At 32.3% G+C, this 21,841-nt stretch overlaps 1 protein-coding gene across 1 annotated transcript in view; it reads left to right on the top strand.

Moving 5' to 3' along the window:
* PCDH11X (protocadherin 11 X-linked) overlaps positions 1-21,841 on the top strand; it is a 731,019-nt gene that overhangs the window by 531,754 nt on the left and 177,424 nt on the right. The window lies entirely within an intron of this gene.

The following is a 21,841-nucleotide window of genomic DNA, read 5'->3' on the forward strand; positions in this document are numbered from 1 at the left end:
TTTATTTATATTAAATTGATTACATGGAAGTTAATCCTCTGGATTGAGAAAATCACATTGAAATTAAAAAAAATATTTTGAGAAAAATACTTTTTGGTCTTACAAATAGCATTATTTTTACAGCTCAAAATTATCTAAGCATGTAATATATGATGATTTTCATTTGACTTTTTAATATTCTACTCCTATTCTTTGGCTCATCAGCAGTGTAGCACAAGGCTCACTGGCACATTATCATTTTTGTTTTAATGGCCTAGTTTTCCAGGGTTGGGGTCAGATCAGATTTACTTACATGTAGATCTGTGCATGGAAATTAATCCAAAACTGAATTGCACAATTCCTTCTTAATTGATGGTTCTATTCAACTATACCCTGCTTATCTCTTTTCGAAACATGTGTTCTCATAAGGCATAAATACTTCTTGGCTTTGATTTGAAGGAGAAGCCAATTTTACAGAGGCACGTACATGTTGTCTAAGTCATTTTAAAGAATGTAGCAAATTAATCTTTAGCAAATTATATGACTAAGTTAAATATTAACAAGAAATTCAGAGATTCTTTGCTTAATTCAAACTCTAGTTACAAGGATGCAGTACTCATCTGAGATGTTTTTGAAATATGAATGCACCAAAGGCCTTTTCAATTGTTGGATTATCATGCTTTTTATTGAGCTGTTTCTGTTTGTTTTTTCCTAGAGATCATTTTCTATAAAATGTAGTTTTACAAGTTTAGAACTATTACAAACATTGCAATACTAATGTTTTCTAATGTTTTGTCCTCTTCTCCAGTGCTGATTCTGAGCTGAATTGGACAGGAGAACAGGATATATCAAAAACTTCACGCAGGTATCTGTTTTTATTCAAGTAGAAAATTGGAATTTGGGGATTCAACCAGAAGTAAATCCAAATATTGAAATTCCAATGAAAATTCCCATCATATTGAACTATTAAGACTTCCCTTCTGAAAGAACTAGCCATTACCTTTTTGCAGAACAGCTTAGCTTCCAAAATATAATATCTGAAATCCAAATATCATGAGGAAAGATCTTAAACACATTGAACCCAATTCAATACCCATGTAACTCTTTGAAATATCCCCTCAGGGTTTCAAAGGATATGAACTGTGGCTAAGTAAAAAAACCTTTCATCTAGAAAGATCCCATAATACCCAATAGTCTGAAGTGAATCTGTCTATATATTATCACTCAATATAGGAAAAAAGCAGATTGCTTTTAGGACAGAGAGTGAAAGAACACAGCATAGGTAAAATTAATCACACATTTTAAACAGTTTTCTGAGCTGTTTCAGCAATACTATTTTTGCAAAAAGAAAGAAATATTGGAGCAAATTCAAACTAAGACCTTAAGAGACTTTGATTTTTAAAGACATTGATTTTCTTTGTTTGCCCACTCCCAGATAGGTTTTTTTTCCCTGAAATTGAAGAATTTTAACTCTCAAAAGATTAAAAAAATACATTAAGATGAAATGCAGATATGTTTTGTCTTCTCTCATTTCTGTTTTAGTCTCACGTCTACAAGTGAGCCTAGCCGCTGTTGTAATATGTATGATTAAATAATTAGTTATGAAGAGAAGCATTCTAATGGGATGGGGCCAGATTACTTGATTAGACTCAGTCCTGCAACTCACTAGCAATATGACATTTGACAAGAAATTTAAGTTCCCTGTGACTCAGTTTTCCTCATTTTTAAAATGGCAATGATAACAGCTGTCTCACAGTATTGTTGTATTAAAGGAGTGTGTGCACATGTATCTGAGTATATACATATACTTAAAGCATTTTACAGGATTTTTTCTTGGGATAATGCATATTCTCACACAGTACTTTCCAAAGTTTCATGCACACACACCACCTGGAGATCTTGTTAAAATGTAGACACAGTAGTCTGGTGTGGGAAACTGAGGTTCTGCATTTCTAACAAGCCCCCAGACAATGTCGATCCTGCTAGTCTGGTAACCTCACTTTGATTAGCAAAGTTCTAACAAATGTGTTGAGTAGCTGACCAAAATAGAGATGAGGGAGAGCAGTGCAACAATTAGCCATGATGAGTTAAGGCATTAAAATAACTCATGATGATCTGTGATAAAGCCTCAGTGGAGGTTCTGTTATATTTTAAGAAATATCAAAATTTACTGTATTGGAGTTTATATTGTATACACTTTGGGATAAATCTTGTACCAAAGTGTAGAAAAGCCTTCTAGATAGTTTTGAAGTGTTAGTATATACTCACTTGGTTCTTCAACCAAAAGATTGTCTTTCCTTACTGTCTCTTCATACACACATAGGTACACACACACACATGCACATACAAGTGCACACATCTTATTTTTTTGACAATTCCAATTTGAAAAACAATACATTCTATTTATATGTCCCCATGTCATCTAGGTGAGGATAAATGCTCTTTTTATTCTAGGTGTGCAGCTATATACAGGCTCTCTATTTCTGGGAAACTTATCAGAACAACAAGGCAGAAAGGGCATTAGCAAAGGAGAGCACTAGCTGCACAGTCAACTAATCAACTCAGCAAACATCTTATATGCACGTGAAGTCATTAAGCTTCCCATTACACACAAGCTGATTAAGAATCCTTCTGGATCATTGCTCGCGTTGATAGTCTGGTTTCTGTGAACTATTATCAGAATGGGGAAGATGAAGAAGAAAGAAGTCGAGAAAGTGGCAAAAAGTAAATGCAAAGAGACAGATAAGTTTCCTATTGAATGTGGGGTGCTGTACTGTTTTATTTGACTACTTTTGCATGTATCCAGAAGAGTCTGTTTTTTGTGTATGCCTATTGAATCATAAAAAGGAAATGTCCTGTTGTTAAAGACCTAATAGTTTTGAGAAGGCATATTTGCTTAGCAATTCAATGTGGATATATTCTCTGATAGGAACTTTGAGTAACTGCTCATTATGTGTGAGTTTTATTTCTTTCTTTATCTCATTGCTCACCAATATATCCTAGTTTAGTTCGAAAGAGTGAAGAATTATTGACTGATCATTTGTTCTTGCATCGTGTTTTATTATTATCATTCATTTTCTTTGCAATCTTTCTCCGTACTCTCCCCCTCCTAGTTTGTTTTAGGAGGCTCTATGCCTCGAGTCTAATGGACATAAAATGAAGGGAAGTCTGTGATTTTAGTATGCATGATGCTTTCTGAATATAGATGCTAAGGGGAATTGTAGGCAGATGTGTTTTCATCTCTTATGGTATATGGCTTTTTCTATTCCACAGTAGGAATCAAAAACAGCCAAATTCTATTCAACATTGTGACTTATTTGAATTAAACCTTCACAGAGTTTAAAATATATTAATGATTTTATTTCAAATTGTTTTAGAATTTTCAAATTAACTATTAGAACTTTACCCAGAAATGAATAGTTTAGGATCCTATCAACAATAGCAGCAGCAGCAGCAATAATAATCATACAGTCAAAAGTAAAATGTTCATGTTGAAATTTACAGAATGTATACTCTTCTTTGTAAGTGGGTGGATTGATATGTTAGAAGGGATAAATGGAGAATATGTTACTGCTGATTTGTAGATCAGGCTTACCCTCACACTCCTTAGGCATAAGTGCAAATAAGTATTCCTCCCCAGGGTGAGGATTGAACATACTGAAGATAAAGCAAACTAACTTACTCTGAGCATGAAGAAATAAAAAGAATACTTGCCATTTTTATAAATTCCCACCATTTTCAGAGACATAAACCATCTTTAATATTATGGTTTTTTTTAACTTTTCTTTTTTTTTTTTTTTTTTTTTTTTTTGCGGTACGCGGGCCTCTTACTGTTGTGGCCTCTCCCGTTGCAGTCGGAGCACAAGCTCCGGACGCACAGGTTCAGCGGCCACGGCTCACGGGCCCAGCTGCTCCGCAGCATGTAGGATCTTCCCAGACCGGGGCCCGAACCCGTATCCCCTGCATTGGCAGGCGGACTCTCAACCACTGCGCCACCAGGGAAGCCCAATATTATGTTTTTATTGCATGAATATGGTAGCCCCATGTTTTTGCTCCATTACAAAAACATTTCATTGTAAATCATGTTTCTTAAATGCTCTGTGCAATGCCTGTATTATATGAGACCAAGCCATTTTATTGGAATATTTTAAGGTGATTTATTGCAAGTAAACCCATGGCAAAATGTTATTTCTTAAAAGAAAAGTCATAGGTGAGCATAAAAATATGTTTTTAATCAGTGAAATTTCTTTTAAAGTATTTTATCTTGATATAAGTAAAGAAACTTCTGTATATCTGGAACACTGAATGCCCTATCAAGACTTCAGTTTGTGCTGATTTATAACAAGTAATTATCTAATGAAGACAGTGTTAGGCATGCGTGAAAGTTATTGAAGCAATGATTTGCCGTTTTGACAAATTACTGTAGATCAAATGATAATACCTCATTTATATTCTTTCTCCTCTTTCTTGAATCTACGTCCTTAAGCAAATATAGAAATGGCTTTTAAGGGAAATACTCATTTGCATGGAAAAGTAAATGGCCCTTAGATGGATACATGAATTAATCCTTAGTGTCCTCTTTCAGTTACTCCTTCCTGTTTTTGAAGGAAAGAATAATTTTCTTATCAAATTAATAGATACATGTCCACTTGTATAGACATGGAAGGAACAAGGTTAGGGATAAGGGGGACAGAGATATAGAGTCTGTCAATAACTCTTTGCGCCCTTAAAGAGGTCAGTTATTCTCTTTAGGCCCATGTCACATATTTGTAAAATAACAGGCTTGGAATGACTCTATAATTTTGTTGTTCAATTTTCCCATACACAATATTATATTCTGCTTAGGTAACAATTTAAAAATTCTCTACTTTTTTCTGTTACATTACCTTAATTTGTTAATGTTGGATAATAACTATCACTAATACCTGTTATTCATCCCAAAGGATTGAATTTTAATTTTCTTTTTTAGCTAACAAAATAGTGTACAGTGTTAAAAATATAATAACTTCAACATGAGGGTGAAAACTTTAAATACCTCAAAAATTCACCAGCTAAATACCTAGGAGAATATCTTACCCAGGTTAAGCCTTAAGGGAAATTCTAGTAGACCAGTAGGTATGATATAACTTTAGAAAATACTAGAGAAAATAAAGAAAATATTTTCAGTGATCACAGGCAGCAACAAAACATTTTTATTAAAATATCATTAAAGTATTCTACTATACATGTCGGTTTATTATCGATGATTCATAGGTACTGAATGAATCATGTATAAATTTAGGGAGATAAAAAATTTCATAGGGAATTCTGATAAAACGTAAGGTGCTTGCAGTAGAAAGTATTAGCTAAGGAGAATCATTAGAATTTGAGAAATATTTATGTTTCCATTTTAACATTTTGCAGCATAACTCAATCCGAAGAAACTATTATTTTTCATGAACTATTTAATTTATTTACAAATACAGGTGACACTCTGTTTTGTGCTGATTTAAAAATAGAGGGAGTAGTTGTTGGTGAAATGTTAAATAAATAGTCTACATCTATTATCTGCCCTATAGAATTGGCTCCTGAAGCACACCATTCCACTGCTGCCCACTATCTTATCAGAAATACCTAAGGCTTTTATGGCTTTTTCTGTGGATGTTTTGACCACACAGCTTTCCTTAGATCTTAACACCAAATTTCACAATTGCTTCATAGGCAAATACAAGATGAACAATTAACATTGTTTTTTCAACTGATTTTACTGCATTTCTTCTTTTATATGTCTTTACAATTTCAGACATTTGCCAAAGCAGACACATATATATCATCTTTCAGTATTTTCTTTCATTGGTTGGAGAAAGTATCATCTAACCAAATGTTGGGATAAAAAATACTTTTTCTCCCTGTAAACCTGCTGAGGGCTTATAGTTTTCATGGGTTAATGATAAGCCTTACCTCTCACCTGCGGGTTGGTGAAAAGAGATTATTATTTCATTAGATTTCATTCGGATGGGAAGGGAGGATGTATGTAGTTAAAGACAAAGTTAATTGCAAACTGCTTTCTTTTTTAATATACTATGAAAAGACTTGCTTCATTCAGCACAGGCCTACTAATAATGTTTAAGATTATGTTTTTGTTGGAAGATATAGTACAGGTAAGAGAAAGTAAAGAATACCCTTATGTGAACATAGGCTCTCACTGGGGACAATTAGGTACTCTATTTATACAACACAAATACACACACACACATATATATTATAATTATGCTGTGTATTTTGTGTTATTTCTGCATTGATTCATAGAGTTCTTAAGGGCCCATGGAAATAATATATTAAAGACTTATTTTACATATCTGACATAACCCTGAAGCCAAATCACTTTAAAATATCTTAAAATACATTAAAATATTTTTTCTAAGAAAAGTAACACAATATGCTCCAAAGAACTTGTATTTTGTTCTCAGGCCATTAATATGATGAAGGTATGGTGAATTCTTGATAGAGTTTTAAGCACAATTTCTCATACTCTTAATACTTACCATCCGAAGACTAATACAGAGGTTGCACCCACTGTCATGACTTTGGTTTAATGGATTATTTGTAAGTTATGTACTTAAAAGTCTTGGGACTTTAATCCAGGTTACGCTATCCATCATGTTTAAAACCCAGAGCACTATGAAATTTTCAGTAGAAATGATGGTAGGTTCTTTAAGTTTGTAAAGAAATTTTAGTTTGATATAATATCTTCCATTTTTAAATTTGCATTACAGAATGATAGCTAGACTATCATTACTTCTGATAACTCAATATTAAACAACAAAGTCACTTTTTCTCTGAGATTATGGCTTACTTCTGATGTCAACATTATTTGTAAGGATGATCACTGAATGTATTTCATATGATTTTCAAAAAATACTAAATGTCATTATCTGTAAGTTTTGTTTCTCTTCTGCTTATATTTTAACTCCATTGAAAATTAGTGGCAAGTTTTACATTAAAACCTACCTGACAAATATCACTCATACATAATGTAAGAAATAAATACCTTGGGTAGGAAGCTCATTTTTAAAAGGGAGGAAAATAAAGGAAATAAAAATCATAGCTAAAATACACCTTAAGAAGATCAAGCTATGGTGCTCACTTCTATTTTTTGAGCATTGTATAGAAACTAAATTTCCTTTTGAACTTCTAGATCCCTTTTTCCAATCTAAGCATTTATCAAAGGGAGAGATATAATGATGATGAATGATTTTAGTAACTTATTTTATACATATAACAACAAAACAAAACAGCAGGTTGAAAACTAAATGTACTAGATTTTTATAGATTATAATTAAAGGTGAATAGTGCATTTAAATCCAGGAAATCTTACTGCAATGCCTTTGAGTTACTGATAATAGCTTCCAGAACAAAGTAATACACTGAAGAAATGATAAACCATAAATTACTAATAAAATATAACAAGTCCATTTTTATGCAATTTAAGGTAAAGATGACTTAGACATTTAGGCAGAGGATTACTGTCTGTCTTGAGACAATGAAGCTTCCTCCTATCTTAGAAATTTCCCTGGGTTTCATATGAACTCAAATCAGTCTGAATTATTAATTTACATCTAGATCTTCAAATTTAAAATCTACAAACTTCCTATTTATTTTGGTTCAAAACATCATGAATTGTTGTTTGTATTTGAGTACCTATGTGAGTATCTGTTTACATGTGTGTTCAGAGATATGGGTGGGATATATACTTGCTATTTATTTTGTAGAATGTGAATTTGTAAGTCACTTCATGCATTCCTCCCATGAGTTTAAAAATAAATCTCTTCTGCTTGCTTAATCAGGTTGTAAATACCTCATTTAGTCTGCTACTACAGTAACTCATAAGAAGAGAAAGGTTGCTTTTCCATATTTTACCTCTGGCCTCATCTTATGCCAGTGACTGCTGATTATAAGTACTATTAGTGAAACTGAAATCAGCATGGAGCACTCAAGTTGCTTTTCAAATAAAGTTCTTGTTTCAGCATTTATTTTCCCAAAAGCCTTTTAATCAAGATTATGGGAAAGTCCATAAACTTTCTGCTGAATATTTAACAAGCTGGAGGTCATTACAAACATGTCTTATCAAGGGCAAGTGAAATGAGATTGCAATCAGGAAAACAGAAGACTCAATGATAAGCTAAGCTTTGTCCCTTAGAAAAAATCTAACCAAAAAATCAAAGTGACTCACATTTTCACCTTTCTTTTGTAGGATTTACTTTTCCTGGTTTGAGCCATAATTTTCAAAAATGGTAAATAGGACTAATTCATTTGATTTGAATCACTATCTTATGTTTAAGATGATGATTGTAATTAATTCTGCACAATGGAAATACTGGCAGAATTTAAGTAAGAAGGCTTCACTAAAGTTTCACAGTTTAATATTAAAAGCATAATTCCTTTTGCTAAAAATAAATTTTAAATGCCATGTGATATTGTACATTTTCTAATTGACCTAACTTACTTTTACTAATACTTAAATCAAAAATCTAACAAAACTATGTTTCTATCTTAAGAGCAATCAAAAGATATGAAAGAAAATAGAACCAGATTTTAAAACTCTTACGCATTTCACCATCCTCAGAAATAAATCAATGAATGAATGGGCTTTCAATCTACCCTCATTTATGTTCAAATTACCTATGTAAAGAAGTTGTCTTAGCTGTGACAGGGCGAGAGAGAGTCATGGACATATATACACTAACAAACGTAAGGTAGATAGATAGTGGGAAGCAGCCGCATGGCACAGGGATATCGTCTTGGTGCTTTGTGACCACCTGGAAGGGTGGGATAGGGAGGGTGGGAGGGAGGGAGACGCAAGAGGGAAGAGATATGGGAACATATGTATATGTATAACTGATTCACTTTGTTATAAAGCAGAAACTAACACACCAATGTAAAGCAATTATACCCCAATAAAGATGTTAAAAAAAAAAAAAAGAAGTTGTCTTTAGCTGGATCGCATGGAGATGTAGAATGAAAATTTCAATTGTATATACTCTCCTAGCTAATTAACAAAAAATATATATGAGATTTAGCCTTACTATACCTTCAAGTTTTAATCTATAGTAAAAATATAATACCATTTGTTATTTATCTTAAAGTTGTATGTATAGGAATAGGAACCTTATTTTTCTTCTAAAGAGAAAGATTTTATTTAAGGGAAAAAATAAATAGCAGAGCTGCAAATGGATTACAACTTCCAGTCTTCCTGCTTACATATCTTTGGAACTCTTTCTCTAGCAGAGTTTAAGTAGAACGGTGAGTGGCTAGGCCATAGGTTGGTCTTTAAAATTAATCACTAAATTCTACCACTCCATCCAATGGATTTGTGAGGTAGGTAGATATTGAAGAATGGACTTAACTACATATAATATAGCCAGCTCTGACCTCTGCCATTTTGTCTAAGCAAACACAAAACTGAAGAACTTTAAAGGACACAAATGATTTGTTGTGTTAGGGGAACTTTCAATGCATGCAAATAATATTCTGTTATTGCCCCAACACTTCCTATGAAGAATAAAGATGTGCATTATAGGATGATGTTTGGTTGTGACTTTGAGGAAGTTGCATACTCAAGCTCTATCATTTCCTCCTTTGTATAAACGTGTATAATGTTAATACCCACCCCACTGGATTGTCTTCAGAATCAAATGACATAAGCAGTGGAAAACATTTACAATACCCCAAAGTGTGTATGTGTTTGCTCTTTCCCTACACTCTTGCAGACACTGGATATTATTTGTATGTTTTAATTTTGCCAAAATGATATATGAAAAATGTGTTTCGTTGATGTCCAGATGTAATTTTCCATATTTATGAGTGAGACAGTACATCTTAGCATGTTTTAACATGTGTTCACCAGAATATTAATTTCAGCTATAAAAAATTTCCCTTTATCATTATTACTTTTCAACATATTGGACTTTTACCAATTTCTGCAGTTTTTAAAAAGTAGATTCTCAGATTTCTCAGTTACATAAAGCTGTATGCATAGAAATTAATTTGCATTATTTAACTCATACAGAAGGCAGAAGAAACACCCAAAATGTTAGTGTTTGCTGTAGTTTACTAGAACGCATTTAATGATGAGAAATGCCTTTTTTTAAATTTAATTTTATTTACTTTTTTTTACAGCAGGTTCTTATTAGTTATCCATTTAATACATATTAGTGTATATATGTCAATCCCAATCTCCCAGTTCATCACACCGAGAAATGCCTTTTTTATCACTATTCTTAACAGGATTATATTTTATATAAATCTATATAGATTTTATCTATAGAAAAGCATGTTTAGCGTTAAAATATTTTTAAAAAGATACCTGGCTAATTATACTTAGAGTGATACAATTTAAGCTGGGAAATGTCAACATTACACTGATATGTTGTGTATTATATATTTCCTGAGGACTAAGGGTGAAAGACATCATTTGCTACTTTGAAATGAGTTTTAAAGTACTTTGGGAGAATTTATTTTGCTAGCATGACTTTCTTTGACTGTGGCTATACTTATTTTAATCATGCAGGACCAATTTGAGAGATGCTATTTACAATACCAAATGCATTTTTAGAATTAAATTATGTATCATCCAATAATATGCCTGATGTCATCATAGTTCAGCAGAGGACAATTTTAAATAGTAGTTATCTCATATAGACACAAGCATACCACATAATACTTAAGCTAGAACTTGGTTTGACATTCTGTTTAAAGACCACATCAAAATGGTAAACTTCCCCTTTTTTTTTTTTTTTTTCTTCACCTGCTCTTGATCACTTTGAGATCAAGAGGTATACAAATTATAAAACACTGTTTGTCTTGTTGCTATAACTATTTTGTTATTTGAATAAATTCCATGTTGGTGAATAAGTCATCCACATTATGTATATTAATGGAAATATAGTGTAGATTTGGCAAGTAGATAGTAATGAGAGAATGCCATTTGGTTGAAATAATAGAGCTATGCAGTGTTTTTCTCCCCTATTTCTGAAATACAAAAAATTTCAAACTCTGTGGTCCACAAAATTGTGTTACATTGAACGTATTATATTGAAATTATGCTTTGTTAAAAATTGGGTTAAAAAGTAACAATGGGGCTTCCCTGGTGGCGCAGTGGTTGAGAGTCCGCCTGCCAATGCAGGGGACACGGGTTCGTGCCCCAGTCTGGGAAGATCCCACATGCCGCGGAGCGGCTGGGCCCGTGAGCCATGGCCACTGAGCCTGCGCGTCCGGAGCCTGTGCTCTGCAACGGGAGAGGCCACAACAGTGAGAGGCCCGCGTAACGCCAAAAAAAAAAAAAAAAAAAAAAAAATGTAAAAAGTAACAATGGCTAAATTCAAGTGAAGATTTGGTCCTTAAGTCTATTTGATTCACAGTACTTTTAGTTAATTGCTCTACCTCATTTTGCTTGTGCTTATTCTATTTCAATTAGTGGACTCTTAACATTTGTATTTACTGAAAATCAATGCCAAGAAATTGCTTATTCAAGACTTATACTTTGAAGTGTGAAATATTTATCTTTCCCCAGCACTTTAAAAGCGTATCTTTTAACATTTTAAAATAAACATATATTTACACATTGGACTGGCGAAAGCAGAATTTAAACTAGAAATGTGACTGTAATAATAGCTTTAATTACTTTGTGAGGAATTTAAAAGGATGTATCCATGTGAGAATAAAGGCTTCCCTCCCTCCAGTGGCATCCGTATAATTTATTTTTAAAGAAACCATCCTTTATGCATTTCAGGGTCCCCCCCCCCCGCACCTCCCCACCCGCCCCATCATTGTTACTGGGAAAATTGGTAGAAAGGAATGTAATTAAGGGAGGAAAATCACACTTAGGAATTACCAAGCATAATTATCTCTTCTCCTCCCATTGCTTGCTGATAGGCATCCTTCCAGGTGTTTAGTTAGAGATGGAGTGAGTCACTTTCTTGGTACATATAGTGACTTGCTTGGCAACATACTGTCTATACTGAGAATTAGTTGCACAGCAACAAAAGATATATTCTTATATTTTCAAGGTGAAATTGGTACCTGAGTGGAACTCTTCATGCAAAATTGCCCCTGCAGTACCAAGTAAGAGAATTTTAATGCTACACCTGCATGAAAAGGAGAATAAGAAAGGGGGTGATGAAAAGATAGCTTTGAAGAGAGATAGGTGATTCCTTCAAGATATAAAGGAAAATATAATTTGTGATTATCATTAATGTTTGCCAATTTGGCTTAAAGTCCTTAATAATCTGTATACCCAGAAGCCCTGGCATAATATTCATTATTATAAGACTTAGTAGGGCATATTAGGATTTTAGAAGTGATACTTTGAATCAACAATGCCAAAAAGTTACAAGGGACAATGGGAAGATAAGGGAATCTGCATAAGTAGTAAGGACTGCTTTCTTGAGGGATCTCAGAAGGGTCAGCTGGTATTTGATGACATCAAAGGATAAAGAAAATCTGTGCCTTTGGGGTAAGAAAGTGGTATCTGCAAACTCTCTAGAAAGCAATGTAGATCTATGTGGTATCAGTCTGTAAGAAAAAGACAAATCAAGAGAAAACCTTTTGCATTCCATTATTAGCTGTGGAAGTGGATAAAATCAGCAGATTACAGTTTAAATAACCTCAATGTTTTCTTTATTCCTGGCTGTTTTGTATCACTAATTTTTAAAACTAACAAAAATATGAGGCAGAAAGATTTTAAAATACAATATATTGCAAGAAATTGTTGCCAGAGAATGTTTGAGTAGTTCAATGCTATGAAGACACACTAGACATATATTTCCCTTCAGGTTGAATAAATTGGCAAAGTTATGTGGTCGCACTTATTTTTCAAGGCAGTTAAGAGTTAACAGGAAATGCAAATCAAACATGCTATTTCAGAGAGGATTAATCAGATAAACTGAGGGTAACAGAGGTAAAATACTAGTCATCATATCATATGAAGATTACACATTATATACATGACTTATCACTGAGGATCCTTTCCAGAAATGAGGGTCTTCAGGAGATTTTTACTCTCAGGATAGTTCACAGCCTCCAGCATTTCATCAAAATTACCATTTAAGTGTTTTTACCGTCTTATGACTCTAGAGGCTTCTGCTCCAGGTATGCAAAGGTCACCTGTGACTCTGGTTTTGCCTATCTTTCCAGATTTTGGGCTGACAGTTTGTCCTGCAACCTTAGTTCTCTGATAGATCCAAGAAAAGTAATTGATTTTCATCTTGTTCAGATTTTTCTTGTAAGGGAGCTAGCTCTTTGCATACCAAAGTGGAAACTGGAAGTTGCCTCATAACATTATAATTAGTTCAATGAAAATATATTTTAATAAATTCTGTATTCAATCACATTAGATATTATTACTTTTCAGTGTCCTACTTGTTTCCATCTTCTTCTTGGATAACCTTTTTATATTCCTGAAAAGTAATGTAATACTTGAAACAACTAAACAACGACAATTTAAAACATTTTTTTTTTTTTTTTTTTTTGCGGTACGTGGGCCTCTCACTGTTGTGGCCTCTCCCGTTGCGGAGCACAGGCTCCGGACGCGCAGGCTCGGCGGCCATGGCTCACGGGCCTAGCCGCTCCGCGACATGTGGGATCTTCCCAGACCAGGGCACGAACCGGTGTCCCCTGCATCGGCAGGCGGACTCTCAACCACTGCGCCACCAGGGAAGCCCTCAAAGACCAATTTTTTAAAATGAATTTTTTATTAAGCTATCACTATGCTTTCAATATAATTACTTTTTCTTATTTAATGAATCATTGTTTTTTGTTTGGAATAGACATGATATGACAAAACTTAAAACAGATTTAGGGATACTGATCAGAAAACTCTACCTAAATTTCAATGTTTTAAAAATTAACCTTTGTGCCTACAAAAATTTAACCAGCCAACATCACTTTCATTAGTTCTTTTTATTTACAGATGACCTAGTTAAGAGGTGTTTAATATAAGTTGCCAATTGTGGGTAATCATATATTCGGTTTGAACATTCTTTTTACCCCTGGCTTGTTTCTTTGTTGTTGTTGAAATCTAGTTTTATTTTTCCTAATTCAGGTCTCCATGTTAATTTATTATTGTTTCAAAGAGAAATTCACAAAAGTTATAATAAATAATCTTTGATTATTTCCTACAGTACAAACAACCCAGAATTTATTAAGAAGAACTTGGCAACATTTGGATCTATATATATTTATCATTTTCTCAAGAACACAACAAATTCTATTGCTATCTATCTCTCTTTGAAGGAAATCAAACATTGATGCACATACTTTTCTAAGAAAGGTCTTACTGCAAAGTAGGTCTGGTGGGCTTAGTTATTTATGGTCTCTCAATTCATATTCTCTTAATATACCATGGTAGAATGAATCAAGAGGTAATCACAGTGGAAAATTTAGAAATATGGCAAACTAAATGTTTTAATATTGCTACTAATTACTAATTAATAATGATATCAATGCCTTTTATCAGGTGTTTACTGTGTTCAAGGCACTAAGATTTTATTCTCAAAATCAAACATATGGAACAGAATTTAATATCTCAAATTTATAGATTGTTAAACGAAGGCTTACAGAAGTTAAATAGGTTACCAAGTTATACCATTAGAATATGATGGAACCAGTGGTACATCTGATTCCAATATCTTTGTTATTAACTATTAAATGAATCTGACACAAATGCTTGTTTACAGATTTATGACATTTGCACATGCACATTGATTATGAGTTGAGCAAGAAGTAAAGATATCATCAACTGTTTCACAGAATCATTATTATTATTTTTAATTTTAAAAGGTTACAGCTTTCCAAGACAATCAACCACTATAAACCAAGAGTCACATGGCTGTACCAATGTCACCTCAAGTCTTGAGTCCTAGGATGAAATTCTTACCCAAAGAATGACATAAACAATCACACTGGATTTTTTATTCTCAGCCAAATCCAATGGCCTCCAAATTGAAAAATTGATTTCCAGAAGGCAATTATATTATAGTTCTCAGCATTTATCTTTGGGTACAGTGTATACTTTGTTGTCATTTATTTTAATATCAAATCTCAGTTCTGATCAATAGCGCTAGATTAAAGAGGAAAAAATGTGTTTTCATAAGCAAGGGCTTTGGAATGAAATGTAGTACTCTTCAGAACTTTACACTATTTTAGCTTTTGTTTTTTTCTGAAGCATATGGTATTGAGTGAAGGTTCTATAACTCACTAATAATTACCCATTAACAGTGCATCTTCATCAGAGGAGAGTGTTCTACTCTGAGTTGCACTACTGCTTTCAGGAGGACCACTTAACTTCCTACAAGAGATGATTTACCTCATATGGGTGAACATATGTATGCTTATCATTTTATCTTTTAAAATAATTTCCAAGAGATCATGGACTTTACTTCATTACATTAATGTACCTTTCTGTCACTGACTAACAAAGCCTAATTTCTACTTCTTAATATGAATTAGACTACTAGTCCCTTAATGAAAATACAAGTGTATCAATTGTCTTATCTGAATATTAAATTTATTTTATAAAAAAAGAAATAGTATGTTATTGACTCAAAAAGTATGAAATGAAATATTCTAAAATACAAGTCAGCATTTATTTGCATTAAAATAATCAAGAAGATACAGTATAGACAACTTGAAAACATTTCCAATAGAAACAATTTTAGTGACTTTAAAGCTAAATTGTATGGAATTTTAGAAAAGAAAAATAATGTGTTATGTTTATAACTACAGTGAGATGTATATTTGGTCTATTTAGATACTTAGCTGAATAGCAATCATGAAAGTGTGAATTACAAGACACAATTTATGCTGAATGTGTGTTTTAACTAATAGGTGAAATGGCACAAATTCCAAATTTTGCAATTAAAATATTGACATTCTACAATTCACTTACTAGGAAAAATTATTTCCAAAGCTTTATATTATTAGGGAAGACTAAATATCCATAGTTATTTTACACTTTGTATGATTGGAATAATTGCTTTAATATGGGCTAATAGGAAAGTAAACATTGTTTTTATTTCTTACTGTGCTGTATTGAATATACATATAATGAAGCTTCCCAAGTGAATTGAATTCAAAATATTTCTCATGTTTTCTAACTAATTAAAAGCCACAGGTAGGCTGTTGACTGTGTGTGTGTGTGTGTTTTCTTAAGTAAACTTATCAATATTTAGTGTATAAAACTCCAGTATATTCAATTAAGCAGAGAGGAAAAAGCAGGCATAGGTTTAAAAGAAGATCTGGGCTTAATTGAGGATGGAAATAATTAGAAAGTTGATTCCTTTGTTTTTTTTAGTGCATATTTCTCTTTGAGAACATTAAACCTGGTGCTTCTATTTATTCTAGTAACTAAATATTTGTTAACTATAAATAAAAGTTGTACATAATTTATTGTGTTTTCAGGATCCAAGCCACTTTAGTGGCTTTTTTTTTAACATCATCTCATAATTATAGCTTTAGTATACTGGACAATTACTTCATTACACATAAATGCATCTCATTGATTTTAGCAATGACAGAGGTGGGCAGCTGAGAGTCAGAGGTATTGTTTTTAGCTGTTGTAGTCCTTTTCTGAGTGATGGTGTAGTGTGCATTATGCATGGGATAAATGCCATCTGTAGAGAAATTAATGATTTGTTCAGAGAAAGGTAACAATAAATAAACTCCTAGTAGAATATAACGGATAGTGTTAGTTGAATTGTGAAAAGCAAGTAAATATTAGTGTTTGCATTTTGTATGAGTTGGTATTTCCAAAGTATTAATAATTATTATTTGTGTTTTTTTTTCTATTATAGTGCTAATGTCATACCAGGCACATAGCTGCCAAATTGATATTATTCTTTTAGATTTCTAGAAATTTATTCAGCATTAGAACAAAAGATACACACCCTGCATTGGTTGCAGTCGGCTGGCTCCCAAATGTGTCAGCACTTGAATTATGGATCTTTTATACTAGCTTTCAAACAGATTTTTTTTATTACTTACAATATTGAAATAGAATGTTATTCTAACTTTCTTTCAGGACAGACACATAGGGAATACTCAATATGAATTAGAAAAATATATTTCAGTGTTTAGGGAGTTCTAATCTATACATGTAATTTTTGTTAAACTTTGTTTCTGCTCCTTGCTCATGCTAAATTTAAAGGCAATAATGACTGGTTAAGGAGACTATGAAACTGTTATTGGCAGTGAATACTGCAGAGGTTTAGCTCATTGCCTAATGTGTTTAATTAATATTGAACAACCATCAAGTCACTTTGGCTTACAGCCCTGGTCATACACTTTTGCTTTCTTTTTTTCTTCTGTTCTTTGTTTCTGTCTCTTTCTTCTCTTATGCAAAAGCCTGTTCTTATTTCATATACTAGAAAGCTAAGCTTTGACTAACCCACTCCTGACACACTGGTTTACTACATGAGGTGTGTTCTGTTTACTCGATTTTAATATAATTGTCTTTTGACCTAGTTGAATAAGGATTTTCATGTTTTTAATATGATATTGAATAAAATTCATCTAACCTTCTGCTGAGGTACATTTGCCGCCACTTCCAACATGCTTCTATTGCCCAATGCCAGATCTCTTCCCTACCTACTAGTTTTTCTTTTTTCTTTTTTTTCTTTTTTTAGTTTTTCTGATTTAACACATTTGATAGTACTAGTAGTTTCAACTAGTTTAAGAGTATGGAATAATTACTACTAAGTTTTGCTGCCTGCTAAGACAAAAGTATCAAAATAGAGTAAATTCCTGATTATCCATAACCGCAGATAATCATAAAGTAAAAATGGCCAGATAATCACAAAAGTGTATCTGTGAAGGCAGATATAATTTCCTGATTTTTTAAAAATAATATTTTATTTAGAGGTTTGTCGTGATATTTAAATGATAAGTAATCCATATCTTGGAGCTTTGATAAACTTTCAGTGTCTCCTATCCTTTGATAATGATAAATTATTCACTTAGAAAAAAATGTTAGTAAAATAAGGCAACTTTTAGGAATTTGCCAAGTACTTTCTGCACATTTAGGGCACTTTCAGAGCATAATAAAACCAGTGTGTTGTTAGAAAAGGAAATAATTCTTCTGGCATACAATTGCATTCAAGTGATAAAATGTTTACCAGATCTGGCTTTTGTTGATTTTTTATAACAGTTTGTGAAATAATGATAGATGTTGTTATTTTTTGTAGTAGCCACTAAGACCCAGTGGTTCTTTAGAAAATCAGGCCAATAGACCTGGAAGGAAGGGAGAAAGGAAATCTTAACCTTGAATAAGACAAGATTAGTCCCCATGAGACTTGTCATAAATTATTCATATTATCCATCTAGAATGGCATCAAATTACCTTGTGCTGTCTGCATAAGGGACTTCAACGGAAATGATAGTTATGTAAATTTCATTTTTTAGTGCAATGTGACATATTTTGATTAGTGAGAAAATGACACCAGAGAACAAAATTTTATGACTTTATGTTTAGAAAGGGGTTCATAGCTTTTCACTTGCTTTCCCAATGTTGTTTCTCTACATGCACTTACTGTCATAATTCATTTAATAATTTATTTACTGGGGGGAAAATTGACAGACAGATGCCATTTCATGGATGTAGATTCCTGGGGCAACAAGCCAGATTCTAATCAGTACAAACATCCAACTTTCTACAAAGCCTGATAACTTTAATAGGGGCTCTGCTATTGTAGTGTGAGTATTCGCAGATATATCCAGAGTAAATTTCATTTTTAGATGAAAGTTTATATTGAAAAGGTTCCCAATGCAATGGTGAGAGGAACAAAACAAACAAAATATTCTAAGTAAATATGTTTATAGTTTTATTTAAAAATTTTTCCCTGATGAAGTATATATGGTGTTTTCTTTTCCCATTACCTTTTGAGACTTTTTATGTAAAGACTCTATTATGGTTACAGAGAGGCAGTTTGATCATCATTTTAGTCACCAAAGCATGTGTGACCAAGGCTTTCACAGCTATCTTCTCATTTTTTATTAAATCTCAAATCATATTTATTTACAATGACTTTCCAGATATTTTCAAGAGTTTCAGATCTATTATTCATTTGTGAATATTATATACATAACATCTTATTATTTAGAAAAAATGAAGACCACAAATGTCATCTGTTTGGAATACATGTAGACTTGTAGGTTGTGGAGATTTATCTTTAACACAATCTGAATTTTTCAAGGGGCTCAAATTGGGCCTCTGACAGCTCCAACTCCATATTAGGAAAGCACTACTAATACGTATTTTCCCAACCAAATATGCTTTAAGATTTTTTTTTTTAATGTTATAGAATGAGATCCTTTAGTTTTCAAATTTTGTTTCTAATTCTCTGCTACACAGTACTAGACCATAAAGTTTGATAACCAATAGTTTCCATGATAATGCCTCATCCATCACCTGGCTTGTATAATTATAGTGATTTTCATCAATTCTACAGAAATAGAATGAACTAAAATCAAATTGTCCATGTGAAAATAGAAGATAGCTCAAACTCTGATTATCTTGTCCATAGATTTACTTTGTCAGAAGCAAAAGTATCTTTACAAGATAATGTATTATTTACTATATCCTGTGCTTTTTAAAATTTTCACCCACTTTCAAATCACCTTTCAAATAACCAGCTTTTGGTTTCATTGTTTTTTTCTATTATTTTTGTTTTCAATTTTGTTGATTTCTATTTTCTTTGTTATTTCCTTCTTTTTGCTTGATTTAGGTGTAATTTGCTTTTCTCATTTCTTAAGGTGGAAATTTATAACACAGAATTGAGGACTGTCTTATTTTCTAATTTGTGATATTTAATGTAATCTTCTCTTAACCACTGCTTTAGCTACATCTTACAAATTGTGGCATGTTGTGATTTTATTTTCATTCAACAAAAATTTTTCCATTCCCCTTGAAACTTCCTTTTTGGTCCATGTATTATTTAGAAGTGCCTTGTTCATTTCTCTCTCCATTTCTATTCCTTTTTGTTTCATGTATTTCAAAGCTCTGTTACATAAAACACATACTTGTAAGATTGTTGTCTTCTTTATGAATTGATCCTTTTATCATTATATAATTTCTCTCTTTACCCATGGTTTTATTCTTTATTCTGAAGTCTACCTTTTCTGATGGTAATGTGGTCATTCCAATTTCCCTTTAATTATTGTTTGCATAGCATATCTTTTTTCATCCTTCAACTTTTAACTTATCTATATCCTTATGGTTAAAGTAGGTTTCTTGTTGACAGAATATAGTTGAGTCTTTTTTTTTTAATCCAACCTGACAATATCTTAATAAATGTGATGTACCTATTTATTTTGATGTATTTATTGATATAATTGTATTTAATTCTACCATTATATTACCTATTTTCTGTTTGTCTCTTCTCTTTTGTGCTCCTCTTTCCCACTTTCCTTGCCTTCTTTGTATTCTTTGAGAATTGTTTTCATATTCCAGTTTAAATTACCTATTGACTTTTGGCTGTATCTTTTGTATTATTTCTTAGTGCTTGCTCTAGGCTTTATAATATACATACCTAACCTTTCACATTCTACTCAGTTATATTTTACTACTTCAGTAAAAATGTAGAAGCTTTACAACCATATAGATTTCTTTTACTCTCCCCCATTAGACTTCTCATTACAGTTGTCATATGGGTTAAATCTATACAAATTGATTTCAGTGAACATACATATTTTAAAGAATTTAAAAGAAAATAAGATTTTACATTTACTGATATATTCACTATTTTTTTTGCTCTTCCTTCATTCCTGAATATACTCTCTACTGGCCTTCAGACAAACCTCTTATTACTTATAATAATGAAATATAATCTTTAAAAATGTATTCTTCTGAGAAAGAGATTTAATAAATTCAAGTTTATATCATTGCCTTTTAGCTGAAAATTTTCTTTTAGCATTTTTTAGAGGAGTTCTACCAGCAATGACTTCTCTGAGTTTCCCTTTATCTGATGATGTCTTTGTTTATCCTTCGTCCTGAAAGAGATTTTCCATATACATAAAATTTTAGATTAGTGGTAATTTTCTTTCATCCCTTTAAGATGCAGCCCCATTGTCTTCTGGCTTCCATGATTTTTAATCAAAAATCAGTGGTAATTTGAATCATTGTTCCCCTGATTGTAATGCATTGTTTTTCTCTAGCTGTTTTCAAAAGTATTTATTCTAGTCTGTTTTTAGTAGTTTGATTATGATGTGCCTGGACATTGTTTTCTTTGAGTTTACTGTGATTGAGGGTCTGCTGAGCTTTTTGAATCTGTAATTTTATGTCTTTCATCAAATGTGGAGGTTTTTGGCCCTTACATCTTCAAATATTTTTTCTGCATTGATCTTTTTCTCTTCTTCTGAGACTCCAATGGCATATATTTTAAAACTTTTGAAATTGTCCCATTGTTCCCTGAGGCTTTATTCATTCTTTTTATAACATTTTTTTCTCTCTGTTCTTCAGATTGGATAATTTCCATTGATTTAACTTCAAGTCTATTGACTCTTCTATCATCTCCATTCTGTCATTGATCACATTAAATGAATTGTTTATTTTTTATTTTAGATATTGCATTTTCAGTCCTATAATTTTCATTTGGATATTTTGTATTGTTTCTACTTCTGTGAAAGAAATAGAACTTCTACCTTTTCATTTATGTCATGGAGCAAATATATAGTTGTATTAGCTGCTTTAAAATCTTTGATAATTCCAATACCTAAATCATCTCAGTATTGGCATCTGCTCATTTTCTTAAGTATTTAGAATTGGTCATATTTTCCTACATCTTTTTAATTTCAAATTTTATGTGGTATAAATCTTGGGTCCTATTTGAAT

This window comes from Monodon monoceros, unplaced genomic scaffold (assembly GCF_005190385.1).
Source record: "Monodon monoceros isolate NGI ecotype Baffin Bay Population unplaced genomic scaffold, NGI_Narwhal_1 Super_Scaffold_22, whole genome shotgun sequence".
NCBI classification, from domain to species: Eukaryota; Metazoa; Chordata; class Mammalia; order Artiodactyla; family Monodontidae; genus Monodon; species Monodon monoceros.